Source organism: Gopherus evgoodei, chromosome 3 (assembly GCF_007399415.2).
Source record: "Gopherus evgoodei ecotype Sinaloan lineage chromosome 3, rGopEvg1_v1.p, whole genome shotgun sequence".
NCBI lineage: Eukaryota > Metazoa > Chordata > Testudines > Testudinidae > Gopherus > Gopherus evgoodei.
Window position 1 is genome coordinate 80,408,080 of NC_044324.1, and position 13,299 is coordinate 80,421,378.

Consider the following 13,299-nt stretch of genomic DNA (forward strand, 5'->3'; position numbering starts at 1 on the left):
GATTGGTGCTGCTAGCAAAGGACTGGCCACAGAAAGTCCGATTATTCATCCCAATCTATTTGTAATACAATTTATTAAAATTAAAGAAAAAATAATAATTACAGAGAACCCTTTGTTAAATAAAAACTATTTTTATTAAGTGACCGTCAGTCCTAAATGACCATTCCAAGGTATCTTCAAAGTATAATGCAGTGCAACATTGCCAGCATTCAGTGATCACTTCTTTAGTCCAACCTGGTCCCAGATACAGTCGCATTGTCTTTTAGAAAACTAATTGAAATGCTTTGAGCTGTGACACTCACTAGTGTACAGTAGATGCTCCACTTTTCACAGTTGTGTGTATTGCTTTAAATTGTGATACCAAAACACCAGATGTCAGTTAAATATAATAAACTTACGTTTTTATATCCTCTCTGTCCTGAATAATTGGAAGGTAGATCAATGGCTCTACTAAAAATAACTTTTCATATGTTCAAAATCTGTTTTTAGTCAGGCTTAGTATTTCAGACATTTTACAAAAATGGAAGTATTGAAGTATTTTTTTCCTTAGGTATTTTAAACAAAACTTTTTTTTTCCCTTGAAGAGAAATGGACAACAATTTCTTGCGCTCATTTCTCTTCTGTAAGAGTGGAGTGCTCTTAGCAAACCAGCTGAGATGGCACAGAAAAATGAAGAACACACCACTGCTTTAGACATTGTCATTTAAACAGAACTATCTGTGTCATGTCACTTTAATATATAGCCACTGTCATTATTTTTTAGCTGCTATAGGGGTATGAGGAGATTATGTTCCCTGTTGACATTAATTAATGTTTATGCATGCATACTGGGAAGAGAATAGGCTCTTATGGGCCAGACCATATAGCCACACCACCGCAAGGGAGCAGAGCATGCATAAGTCATCCCCTTCCTCCCTTTGTTGGTGAGTCATACCACCACTTCCTGTATGTGGGGGAAGCGGACTCTGCAGAGTCACATCCCTACATTATGCAGGTGGGTAAGACAGTCCAGGAATGACTGGGATTGGGCAGATTCTTGACTCTACCCTTCTCAAAGTTTCTTACATGATATTTAAACTGGCACACCAAGGAGTGTGCTCTGCACTGGGTATACACCTGTCACTGTTTACGCCCTCCCTGGAGCAGCTGGCAGATGGGAGGGAGGCTGGCTGTGATTCCTCAAGTCACAATCTTCCTCTTAGACTGCTGCAGGGGCAATACAACAATACACTGCTTCTTATACTGAGCTAGATTGCAAACAATGATCTTGCCCTAAATATTTAGTAAACAATTTGTTTTCCACTCTCTCCTCCCATATTTCATAAGAATGGCCATACTGGGTCAGACCAACATTCCATCTAGCCCATATCATCTCTTCTGACAGGTTTTAGAGGGGTAGCCGTGTTAGTCTGTAACAGCAAAAACAACAAGAAGCACTTGTGGCACCTTAGAGACTAGCACATTTATATGGGCATAAGCTTTCGTGGGCTATAACACACTTCATCAGATGCATGGAATGAAAAATACAGTAGGCAGGTATAAATATAAGCACATGAAAAGATGGGAGTTGCCTTACCAAGTTGGGGGTCACTGCTAACGAAGCCAATTCAATCAGGGTGGATGTGGCCCATTTCCAACAGTTGATAGGAAGGTGTGAGTATCAACAGAGGGAAAATTACTTTTTGTAGTGACCCCGCCACTCCCAGACTTTATTCAGGCCTAATTTGATGGTGTCAAGTCTGCAAATTAATTCCAGTTCTGCAGTTTCTCCTTGAAGTTTTTTTTTAAGTTTTTTTAATTGAGGAATGGCCACTTTTAAGTCTGTTATTGAGTGTCCAGGGAGACTGAAGTACTTTCCTACTGGTTTTTGAATGTTACAATTCTTGATGTCTGATTTGTGTCCATTTATTCTTTTGCATAGAGACTGTCCCGTTTGGCCAATGTACATTGGCCAATGTACATGGCAGAGGGGCATTGCTGGCACATGATGGCATATATTGTATCTGAGATAGGACAGACTATTCTGCTGGGCTAAAACTTACAGACAGCCCCCAAATCTGAAGCAAATACTCACCAGCAACTACACACCACACAACAGAAACACTAACCCAGCAACCAATCCCTGCAACAAACCCCGTTGCCAACTCCATCCGCATATCTATTCAAGGGACACCATCATAGGACCTAACCACATCAGCTACACCATCAGGGGCTTGTTCACTTGCACAGCTACCAATGTGATATATGCCATCATGTGCCAGCAATGCCCCTCTGCCATGTACATTGGCCAATGTACATTGGACAAAGGGACAGTCTCTATGCAAAAGAATAAATGGACACAAATCAGACATCAAGAATTCTAACATTCAAAAACCAGTAGAAGAGCACTTCAATCTTCCTGGACACTCAATAACAGACTTAAAAGTGGCCATTCCTCAAAAAAAACCTTCAAAAACAGACTTTAAGGAGAAACTGCAGAACTGGAATTAATTTGCAAACTTGACACCATCAAATTAGGCCTGAATAAATACTGGGAGTGGCTGGGTCACTACAAAAAGTAATTTTCACTCTGTTGATACTCACACCTTCTTGTCAACTGTTGGGAATAGGCCACATCCACCTTGATTGAATTGGCCTCATTAGCACTGACCTCCACACTTGGTAAGGCAACTCCCATTGTTTCATGTACTGTATATTTATACCTGCCTACTGTATTTTTTCACTCCATGCATCTGATGAAGTGTGTTGTAGCCCACAAAAGCTTATGCCCATATAAATTTGTTAGTCTCTAAGGTGCCACAAGGACTCTTCACTGTTTTTGTCTTCTGACAGTGGCCAATGCCAGGTGCTTCACAATGAATGAACGGAACAGGCAATCATTGAGTGATCCATCCAATGTCATCCACTCCCAGCTTCTGACAGTGGATAACCCCAAAGAAGACAAAGGAAAGCCCTCTATTTATTTGAGTGGCAGCTGGATTGTGCTGTAAACCATTCAGTGTTAGAGGACAACATAGAGTTGCTAGCAGAACTAATACCAGCATTAGCATATAAAATCAGAACGTTTCCATTTGGAGTTCAACAGTATCATATATTTTTGGTCCATGGAATGTCTTTCACTTTTGAAGGATTTTGCTACATCATGTATTCAGCATGAATAGGAAAGTTACTTTCAATAATAATTCCATTCAGTTGTTGAGCATTTACGAGTTACATTGTTGATCTGTAGTTCGATAGGGAAATTTGGGTTTTTTTGCTGCATAATTTCCCTTTTCCTTTCTCATTGCATTGCACGGACTGTTCATTTTTGGTGTGCAGCATCTCCCTTGTTGTAAATGATCCAGAGATTGCTTGAATATCTACTCTTTTGTTGTGTTACTAGAACCACTGGTCTCTCTTGCTTTGACCTTCTGTGCTTTTGCTAAGGCTGTTCAGGCTACACATTTTTTGCATATTACTTTAATTATGTATTAGTCCTTCCTGTGGCTCTAAAAATGAATGCATTTGTGCTGTTTTACACTCTTTTGGAAAATTTGCCACTGATAGGCTTACGTGATTTTTTTTGAGCCGCTCGCGGTTGGTCATTATTTTATTTAGTTTGCCTTCGTGTTTTAATCCAGCATACTTGAAATGTTTCATATATTGATTTTCCCCCATGTGCATGGTCCTGCTGCTTCTATGTTGATTCTGTGACTGGTCAGAACTAGATGCGGCCCAGTTGGAATTTGTAGCCTTTCCCTTAGTTTCCATACTACACTAATCTATTCTGACATGCAGTTCATTTTTCTTTCATTGAAATGTTTTACACCAGCAATGTAATATTAGGTAGTTCTAGTATACATCAGAAAGGTATCTAGATTAATTTATGTCCATCAAGACAACGTGAATGTTGCATTCTTCCCAAAATGAACACCTAAATCAGCAGCAATGATGAGCCTTGAGAAGGAGATATCCAACTTCTTGGCTGTTAGGCTGGAAGTCAGCAACTGGGAGGACTTCAAAGCTTTGCCATCAAAGGAATATAATTTTGCAGACTTTTTCCACAACAAAATCACCTTTACCAATAACTCTATCACCAGCCCAAAGTCAGCTCCCTGACCTAGCACTTCCCAACCCTACACCACAGTCTCCAGCTGTTCTGGTTGAATTTCTTATCTATTCCATAACTCTATTACAATTGAATCTTTGCAAAAGTTCATGTAGGATCTTTTTCTCTTTCTGGACAACATTCTCTTGTAGCGTCTTTCTCTACCCTTGCCAGCACTGTTAATAATTTTCTTGCTGGTGGTTCCCTTACACAGAGAGTTTACCTAACTGGATCAGATCCATGGTCTATCTACTCTAGTGTCCCGTCTCTGAGAGGAGCCAGAAACAGATGTTTAGGAGCAAGCTGATCTTATAAATCACTTTCCATAAGTGGATCTCAAAGTGCTTCACAATCTTTAGTGTATTTGTCTTCACAACACCTCTCTGAGGTAGGGAAGATGGGGAACTAATACAGACAGTTTGTGGCAAAACAGGGAATTGAATCTCAGTGTCCCAAGTCCTAGGCGCATGCCCTGACTATTGGATCACCCTCCTGACACATTCCAACCTCTTCCTATCCCCTTCTTCTCTTTCTTCCCCTCACTAACCTCTATTTTTTCTTTTATTTCTTTTTTCTTTTGTTTTTTAGTGCTAACTTTTGAAAAGGAAAGAAAAATATTGTTATAAAAGAAATATATATTTATATTCATAAAGATACCATCCAGTGCTCTGAGTACTATACAAAGGAAAAAGAAAATAAGGTCTGGCATCTACATTAGACACTTCACCAGTATAGCAATGACACATGGGGGTGTGATTTTAATATTATTAACGACATTTTTTGTCCTAGCAAAAGCCTGAGTACAGACACAGGTATACTGAGAAAAAAGTGCATTTGCTGGTATGGCTTATTACATTAATGTAACTGCCATAATCTATACCAGTCAAAGGACCCTTTTGCTGATATAAGCCGTATCTATCCTGGGAGGGTTTGCCAATATTACTACACTAGTATATCTAGACTGACAAACCCCTTCTAGTGTAGAGAAGGCCTAAAATACAAGTTGTGTTAGAAGACTACAAATGAGCGATCTAGTCACCTCTCCTTCTTCCTCAACTCACACATAATTGCTCTCATAGTCTATATGACCTATAAACTGGCCGGCTATCTCACAAGCCCAGGAAGGAACTAGTGCCATAACCAAGTGTTTCGGGTCCTTGCTTCATGGAACAATTTATTGGTTAAAAAGAAAACTCACGAGTAACACCAAAACAAAGCAATTCCCCTGTCCAGCTGAAGTTGCTAACCCCAGAGGCTTTTCCCTTGCCTCTCTCTGGCTGGAAGGTTGAATTCACCCTTGTTTTAAATCCCTGCTAGGTCATGTGACAGACAGCCCTTAACCCTTTCCTGGCTGCTATAGCATGATGGAGGGGAGAGAAGAGGAGCGGTAGTAGTTCTGCTTAACGCTTCAACTCCTAACAGCATTTCCTATTTAACTCTTCTCCTGATCTTTTCCCTAATCATCAAATTCAGCCTGTGGAGTTAGACATACAAATGAACATTAAAAACTTGGTAAATAGTCATTTTAATGGAATATGTTTTTCCTGTTGAAAGAGTGGTTAAATAGACATAGACATTTCTCATTACAAAGTTCAGCAGAATCAGCACAGAAGCACAATTGTATGAACTGAACAGCATGATGACATGGTAATAGTGCTCTGTATAAAAAATCCAGTGAAATATTTCATACAGCTTTACAGTATGTTGTGTATAGGAAGAAGCTGAGCACCTACAATATAGTTTTAGATAAAACTCCAGCTAAAGAATTAATTTAAAATCATGTAGCTTACAGTATAGATCAGAATATGTATCTTTCAGGGAATTACTTTTTTTCTTACATACTGCATGAGAATGAGGTGGAGAGTTTAGGTCATATTATTTGTAGACTCTGCAGAAAAACTTGTATTCAGAGCATAACTTCTTTATGACTTAAACAGGCTATAAATGTTTGAACACTCTCTGAGGAAATATCTGTAAGATTTGTAAGCAATTAGCATCATACACAGAAATAATGAAGTGTCATGATCAAGACAAGTGCCATTTCTCCATAGATCATTTGAGCCTAGTGAAATGAACGTTATCTGTCATGAATAGCTGCATCAAAGACGATTTCATGGGCTGGCTTGAAATCCATTAAGGCTAGTTTAACACATCACTGGGTGCTGCTAACAGTGAGTGAGTGAGTGAGTGAGTGAGTGAGTGAGTGTGTGTGTGTGTGTGTGTGTGTGTGTGTGTGTGTGTGTGTGTGTGTGTGAGTGCAGTGTACTTTTGCTCAAGTGTTCTTAAAGGGTATAAAGACATGTTGCTTTTGGTTTTCTTTGGCTCTGCTGAATTCTGTTTCATCAAGATGAGATCAATTAAAAAAACTGTGGGGAACTAGAAGGATGAGATTTAAAGGAGTGTTCTGAGATTCTCTCCCAGAAAGTTTTGAAAAAGGAGATAGAAAATGCAGAAATTGTCAGTGTCTGAGATATTTCATACTAATATTGTATGCACTAGAACAGGGAATTTCAACTTGTTTTCTGCAGACCCCTGGGGATATGCAAAATATGTCTAAGATTTCACAGCTGGAACAATTTGCTATTGGTGATTTACATTATATACAATAAAAATGGTCGATATTCAAGAGTCCCAAAATACACTCATACATTTCCCATCAATTGATCATGAACACTGGTATAAAATCATGCCAAAAGACAGACAGACAGACAGATCGACACACATACACAGAGTTTAAAAATACCCTGGCAGTATTGGTTTCACAAACCCACAAAAAACGGATTTAATTCTAAACCAAATATATTCATTCTTTCAACTAAAGCATGGTATTCTAGGTAATTAGGAAGCCAAGGCCAATCACCCCTATCTTTCAGCTGTGTATTGCAAAACATGAATTAAATCTCAATATGGTGATGGATAACGGTATCACTATGAGGATATCCCTTTCAGAGATGGATAAGTGAGATACAGAAGGTGTAAATGACTTTCCCAAAGATATGCAGTATGTCACTGGTATAATCAGGAGAAGGAGTTAGGAGTCCTTTCCCCAATCCCCTGCTGTAGCCAGTTGAGAGTATAGCTTCTTTTAAAATTTGATTTATCTCCTTTTTACATATTATAGAAGTATATTTATGGTATAGGAGTACAATCAAAATAAACTATTTGACTTTGACACAGAACCAGCTTCAAGATCTGTTTGTTGTTCCATATGCTCTACCGTCCTGAAACTTCAGTTTTAAATGAACCCCCTTAATCACACCAACCAGTTCCCCAGGCACATTGTATGTTAGTATTTTATCACACAAATGCACATTTTGTGCACAAGTAGACAGATATACCCAGAAGTGCTGTAGGCAAAATTAAATTGGTTGATTGAAAATGTAGTCCTGTCCTTTGCTTATTTATTATATTATTGTTATGCTGGAACATGATAATGGCTGCCACCAAACCTGTCTTTCATCTATAGATAGTTACAGACCTGGTTACAACTGATAGATGTGCTAAGCACTCTTTTTTTCAGGCTAAATGGAAGGAACAATTGAATGTCTCTTTAAGTAGTGGTAGCCGGTAACAATAGGAGGCTACCACGCAAGTCACTAAAGATATGTCTATGCTATGAAATTACGTCGAATATATAGAAGTCAATTTTTTAGGAAGTGATTGTATACAGTCAATTACGTGTGTCCCCACTAAGCACATTAAGTTGGCAGAGTGTGTCCATGGTACTGTGGCTAACGTCGACTTCCGGTGCATTGCACTGTGGGTAGCTATCCCACAGTTCCCACAGTCTCCGCCACCCATTGGAATTCTGGGTTGAGATCACAATGCCTGATGGGGCAAAAACATTGTCGTGGGTGGTTTTTGGGTACATGTCGTCAGCCGTCCCTCCCTCCATGAAAGCAATGGCAGACAATCGTTTTGCAACTTTTTTCTTTGCCATATTGCTTTCAGCAGATGGTGCAGTAGGACTGCCAACCGTCATCATCGAATTACCACCTCTGCTGCCACTCTGCTCTCCTGCTCTGGCTGCAGACGGTGCAATAAATTGGAAAAACTGGCATTCCAACTGCCACTTCCACTGCTACTCTGCTCTCCTGTCTCGATCAGTAGCGAATTTCTCCATGTTGACTATCATGGGATTCTGCTTCTGTTGCAACTCTGCTCTCCTGATCTCATGAATTCACCTCACAGGTCCTCTCGTTGTTCTCTATAAATATCTATTCTCGTGGCATCTCTCTATAAATATCTATTCCGTCATCCACTGCTTCTGCTGCACCTCTGTTTTCCTGCAGACACTATACCATGGCAAGCATGGAGCCCGCTTAGATCACCACAGCAGTTATCACCCTTGTAAACACCTCGTGCATTATCCTGCACTATTTGCAGAACCAGAACCTGCAAAAGCAGGTGAGGAGGCAACGGCAGCATGGTGACGAGAGTGATGAGGACATGGACACAGACTTCTCTCAAAGCATGGGCCCTGGCAATGTGGACATCATGGTGGTAATGGGGCAGGTTCATGCCTTGGAACGCGGATTCTGGGCGCAGGAAACAAGCATAGACTGGTGGGACCGCATAGTGTTGTAGGTCTGGGATGAATCCCAGTCACTGTGAAACTTTCGCATGCATAAGGGCAATTTCATGGAACTTTGTGACTTGCTTTCCCCTGCCCTGAAGTGCAAGTATACCAAGATGAGAGCAGCTCTCACAGTTCACAAGTGAGTGGCGATAGCTCTCTAGAAGCTTGAAATGCCAGACAGTTACTGGTCAGTTGGGAATCAATTTGGAGTGGGCAAATCTACTGTGGGGGCTGCTGTGATCCAAGTAACCAAGGCAATCTCTAACCTTCTGCTAGCAAGGGTAGTGACTCCGGGAAATATGCAGGCCATAGGGAATCCCACTGCAGCAAAGCCACCCACTAACTGTGGTGGGGCAATAGACGGAAAACATATCCCTATCTTGGGACCGGAGCACCAAGGCAGCCAGTACATAAACTGAAAGGGGTACTTTTCAATGGTGCTGCAAGCACTGGTGGATCACAAGGGACATTTCACCAACATCAATAAGGGATGGTTGGGAAAGGTACATGACGCTCTCATCTTCAGGAACTCTGGTCTGTCTGAATGGCTGCATCAAGGAACTTACTTTCCAGACCAGAAAATAACCATTGGGGATGTTGAAATGCCTATAGTTATCCTTGGGGACCCAGCTCATGAAGCCATACACAGGCACCCTGGACAGTAGTCAGAAGCTGTTCAACTATAGGCTGAGCAAGTGCAGAATGGTGGTAGAATGTGCATTTGAACATTTAAAAGCACACTGGCACAGTTTACTGACTTGGTTAGACCTCAGTGAAACCAATATTCCCATAGTTATTACTGTTTGCTGTGTGCTCCACAATATCTGTGAGAGTAATGGGGAGATATTTATGGTGGGGTGGGAGGTTGAGGCAAATCTCGTGGCCACTGATTACATGCAGCCAGACACCAGGGTTATTAGAAGAGCACAGCAGGGCGCGCTGTGCATCAGAGAAGGTTTGAAAACCAGTTTCATGACTGGCCAGGCTATGGTGTGAAAGTTCTGTTTGTTTCTCCTTGATGAAAATCTGCCCCCTTGGTTCACTCTACTTCCCTGTAAAACAACCGCCCTCCCCTCCCTCCTTCGATCATCACTTGCAGAGGCAATAAAGTCATTGTTGTTTCAAATTCATGCATTGTTTATTAATTTGTCACACAAATAGGGGGATAACTGCCAAGGTAGCCCGGGAGGGATGGGGAAGGAGAGGAGGAGGGAAGGACAACGCCACATTACACTTCACAACTTATTGAATGCCTGCCTTCTGTTGCTTGGGCAGTCCTTTGAGGTGGAGTGGTTGGGTGTCTGGAGCCCCCCTCCCTGCATTCTTGGGCGTCTGGGTGATGAGGCTATGGAACTTGGGGAGGAAGGCGGTCGGTTACACAGGGGCTGAAACAGCAGTCTGTGCTCGTGTTGCCTTTCTTGCAGCTCAGCCATACGCCGGAGCATATCAGTTGGATCCTCCAGTAGCCTCAGCATTGCTTCCTGCCTCCTCTCATCATGCTGCCGCCACCTCTCCTCTTGCTCCAGCCATCTGTCCTCTCACACATCCCTCCTATCCTCACATTCATTTTATTCTTTCCTGGACTCTGACATTGTCTGCCTCCATGCATTTTCCTGGGCTCTTTCAGTGTGAGAGGACTGGATGAGCTCATAGAACATTTCATCGCAAGTGCGTTTTTTTTGCCTTCTTATCTGTGCTAGCCTTTGGGAAGGAGATGATAGGGGGAACATTGAAACATTTGCAACTGTGGTAGGAAAAAAAGGGAGAGTAGTATTTAAAAAGACACATTTTAGAGTACAAGGTTGCATTTTGCCTCTTATATTGAGGGCCTGCCGGTTTGGTGTAAGAGATCACATATTCAGGGCCGGGCAACAGAATTTGGCTTGCAGGCAGCCATAGTAAGGCACAGTCTTTTGGCATCTTTAAGTTTTCAGGGCAAAGGAATCATTAATCACGTTTGCTTTTAAACCATGTATTATATTTACAAAGGTGCACTCACCAGAGGTCCCTTCTCCACATTCAAGATCCGAGATCCTGCCTTGGGAGGGTTGGGAGGGTATTGGCTCCAGGTTGATAAACAGTTCCTGGCTGTCAGAGAGAATAGTTTCTCTGCTTGCTTGCTGTGCGCTATCTTCAACCTCCTCCTCCTCCTCCTCCTCCTCATCCCCCAAATCCTCATCCCTGTTGCGTGAGACTCCCCCCTTGCAGGAGTCCACAAGTCCACAAACAGGGGTGGTGAGGGCACCCCCTAGAATTGCATGCAGCTCATCATAGAAGTGGCATGTTTGGGGGTCTGACCCGGAGTGGCCATTTGCCTCTTTGGTTTTTTGGTAGGCTTGCCTCAGCTTCTGCTGCGGGTCCCTGTTATAACCTCTGTCCTTCATGCCCTTGGAGAGTTTTTCAAATATTTTAGCATTTCATCTTTTGGAATGGAGTTCAGATAGCACGGCTTCATCTCCCCATACAGTGATCAGATCCAGTACCACTCCAAGCAGGAGCTCTTTTGCGATTCTGGGACTCCATGGTCACCTCTGCTGATGAGATCTGCACAGTCACCTGTGCTAATCAGCTTGCCACACTGACCAAACAGGAAACAAAATTCAAAAGTTCCTGGGGTTTTTCCTGTGTACCTGGACGGTGTATCTGAGTTGAAAGTGCTGTCCAGAGTGGTCACAATGGAGCACTCTAGGATAGCTCCCGGAGGCCAATACCATCAAATTACGTCCACATTACCCCAAATTCGACCAGGCGATGTTGATTTCAGTGCTAATCCCCTCGTTGGGGAGGAGTACAGAAATCGATTTTAAGAGCCTTTAAGTTGACAAAAATGGCTTCATCGTGTGGACGGGTGCAGGGTTAAATTGATCTAATGCTGCTAAATTTGACCTAAACTCGTAGTGTGGACCAGGGCTAAGGCTATGTCTACACTACCACTTACATCAGTATAACTTACATTGCTCAGGGACATAAATAAGCCACTCCCCAAGTGACATAAGTTACACTGACCTAAGTGCTAATGTGAACAGTGCTATGTAGGCCGGATAGCTTTTCCCGCTGACATAGCTACCGCTGCTCGCGAGGGCTGGAGAAATTAGGTTGATGCGAGAGCTCTCTCCTGTTGGCTTAGAGCATCTGCACTAGCAGAGCTACAGCAGCACAGCTCCATGGATTCATAGCCCAAGTTTCATGGTAATGCCTGGGGGGTCTAAGCCATGTGGTCTGAGGGTCTTCCATGGGACTGGCTGCAAATACAGGGGCTGGACTGGGGACTATTTAGCAAACTGTGTACATGTTCTAAAGAAAGCCAGCAGACAGGGACAGAAGCAGTCCTGAGTGTGGCCCTGAGCAGGAGCAAGGAGAAAGAGCTACTTGGGGCACAAGACTGATTGGAGGGGCAGACATGCATATTGTGAGCAAGGAAAGTGCTTGCTGTTGTTTTTTTCCTACTGTGTTCAGAGAAGCAGGACTTTGTGGACAAGCTTTGTAAATAAAAGGGATTGCGTCAGTGAAATACCTGGTTCAAATAATTAATTTCTCCTCTTAACAGAAACAATCCTTCAAGGCCCTGAGCATTGTCTAACCACTCATAACAAAAGGGCAATATTATCAATGTTTGTTGTCTTTACAGTATATCTGATGCTATTTTTGGTCTAGTCTATGGCCTAGTCTATACTAGAACAAGTATGACAGTATAGCGATACCAGCATACCCTTCTAGTGTATATGCAGTTATACCAGAAAAAGAATGCTTTTGCTGGTATAGCTTATACCAGTTCTCTGAACAAAATAAACTATGCTGGCAAAGCCACTTTATTGTTGACATAGCTTTATTCACATAGTGCTGTTGCTGGTATAGAAATGTAAAGATTCACACCCCGTACCCAACATTATTCTACCAGGAAAAATGTATAGAGTAGATGAAGCCTAAACCAAAAGAAAAAAAGAGTGGTGGGTCTGATTCTTAGCTTGAGTCAAGTAACCAAGCTCCCTTTTTCTCCCAAGCCTGCTCCAGAGTCTCTGTATCAAAAAGCTTACAACTGAAAAGACAAAGACAAGACACCAAAAGAAGTAGATGTCAGAGATAACTTTGAACATTGTTTTTTGTTTCTTTGTTTTTAAGTGAGTTGGTATTGGCATAATGCCAACAATCACCAGGATGTCCTTCTTATCAGGAAATACTTCACAAGGGACAAGCTGAGCAAGTGGAGGACTTTAAAATTGTAATTTTGATAAGGTGGCACAGAGGAGACTTGCAATGTGAAAACATTCCAAAGGTGTTTTGGGTATGTAGTGCTGTATGGCAGTTTGAGGAGAGTTTACAAGAACTAAGAATTCATTACAACTTTCTTGATAGGCTCCAGAACCTTTTAAAATGTAAAATGTTGTCAGAAGGAGAACACAACAAAGATTGGTAAGATTAGTTTTCTCTTTAAAGAGATTATATCCAAAGTTCACTGACAGGCTTAGCAGAAGTAGAACTTGACTGTTATCTCAAAAAGCTTTCAGAGGAAGGGATCATCACTACCACCATCGCTCTCATCTCAAGCAAACAATTTTAAGCTGCTTTAGGATCAGATAGTATGGCCTGGGGACTGAGAAATGAATTACCAGGCTACTATACTTTTCCAGGATTC

The 13,299-nt window shown here is 41.9% G+C and overlaps 1 long non-coding RNA gene across 1 annotated transcript; it reads left to right on the forward strand.

The window, feature by feature from the left end:
* The first annotated feature begins 363 nt into the window (after positions 1–363).
* LOC115647632 lies at positions 364–9,954 on the forward strand. The gene is made up of 3 exons (XR_003999378.1): positions 364–374; positions 2,538–2,544; positions 9,870–9,954. It is a non-coding gene; the product is annotated as an uncharacterized LOC115647632 (long non-coding RNA).
* The last annotated feature ends 3,345 nt before the right edge of the window (positions 9,955–13,299 follow it).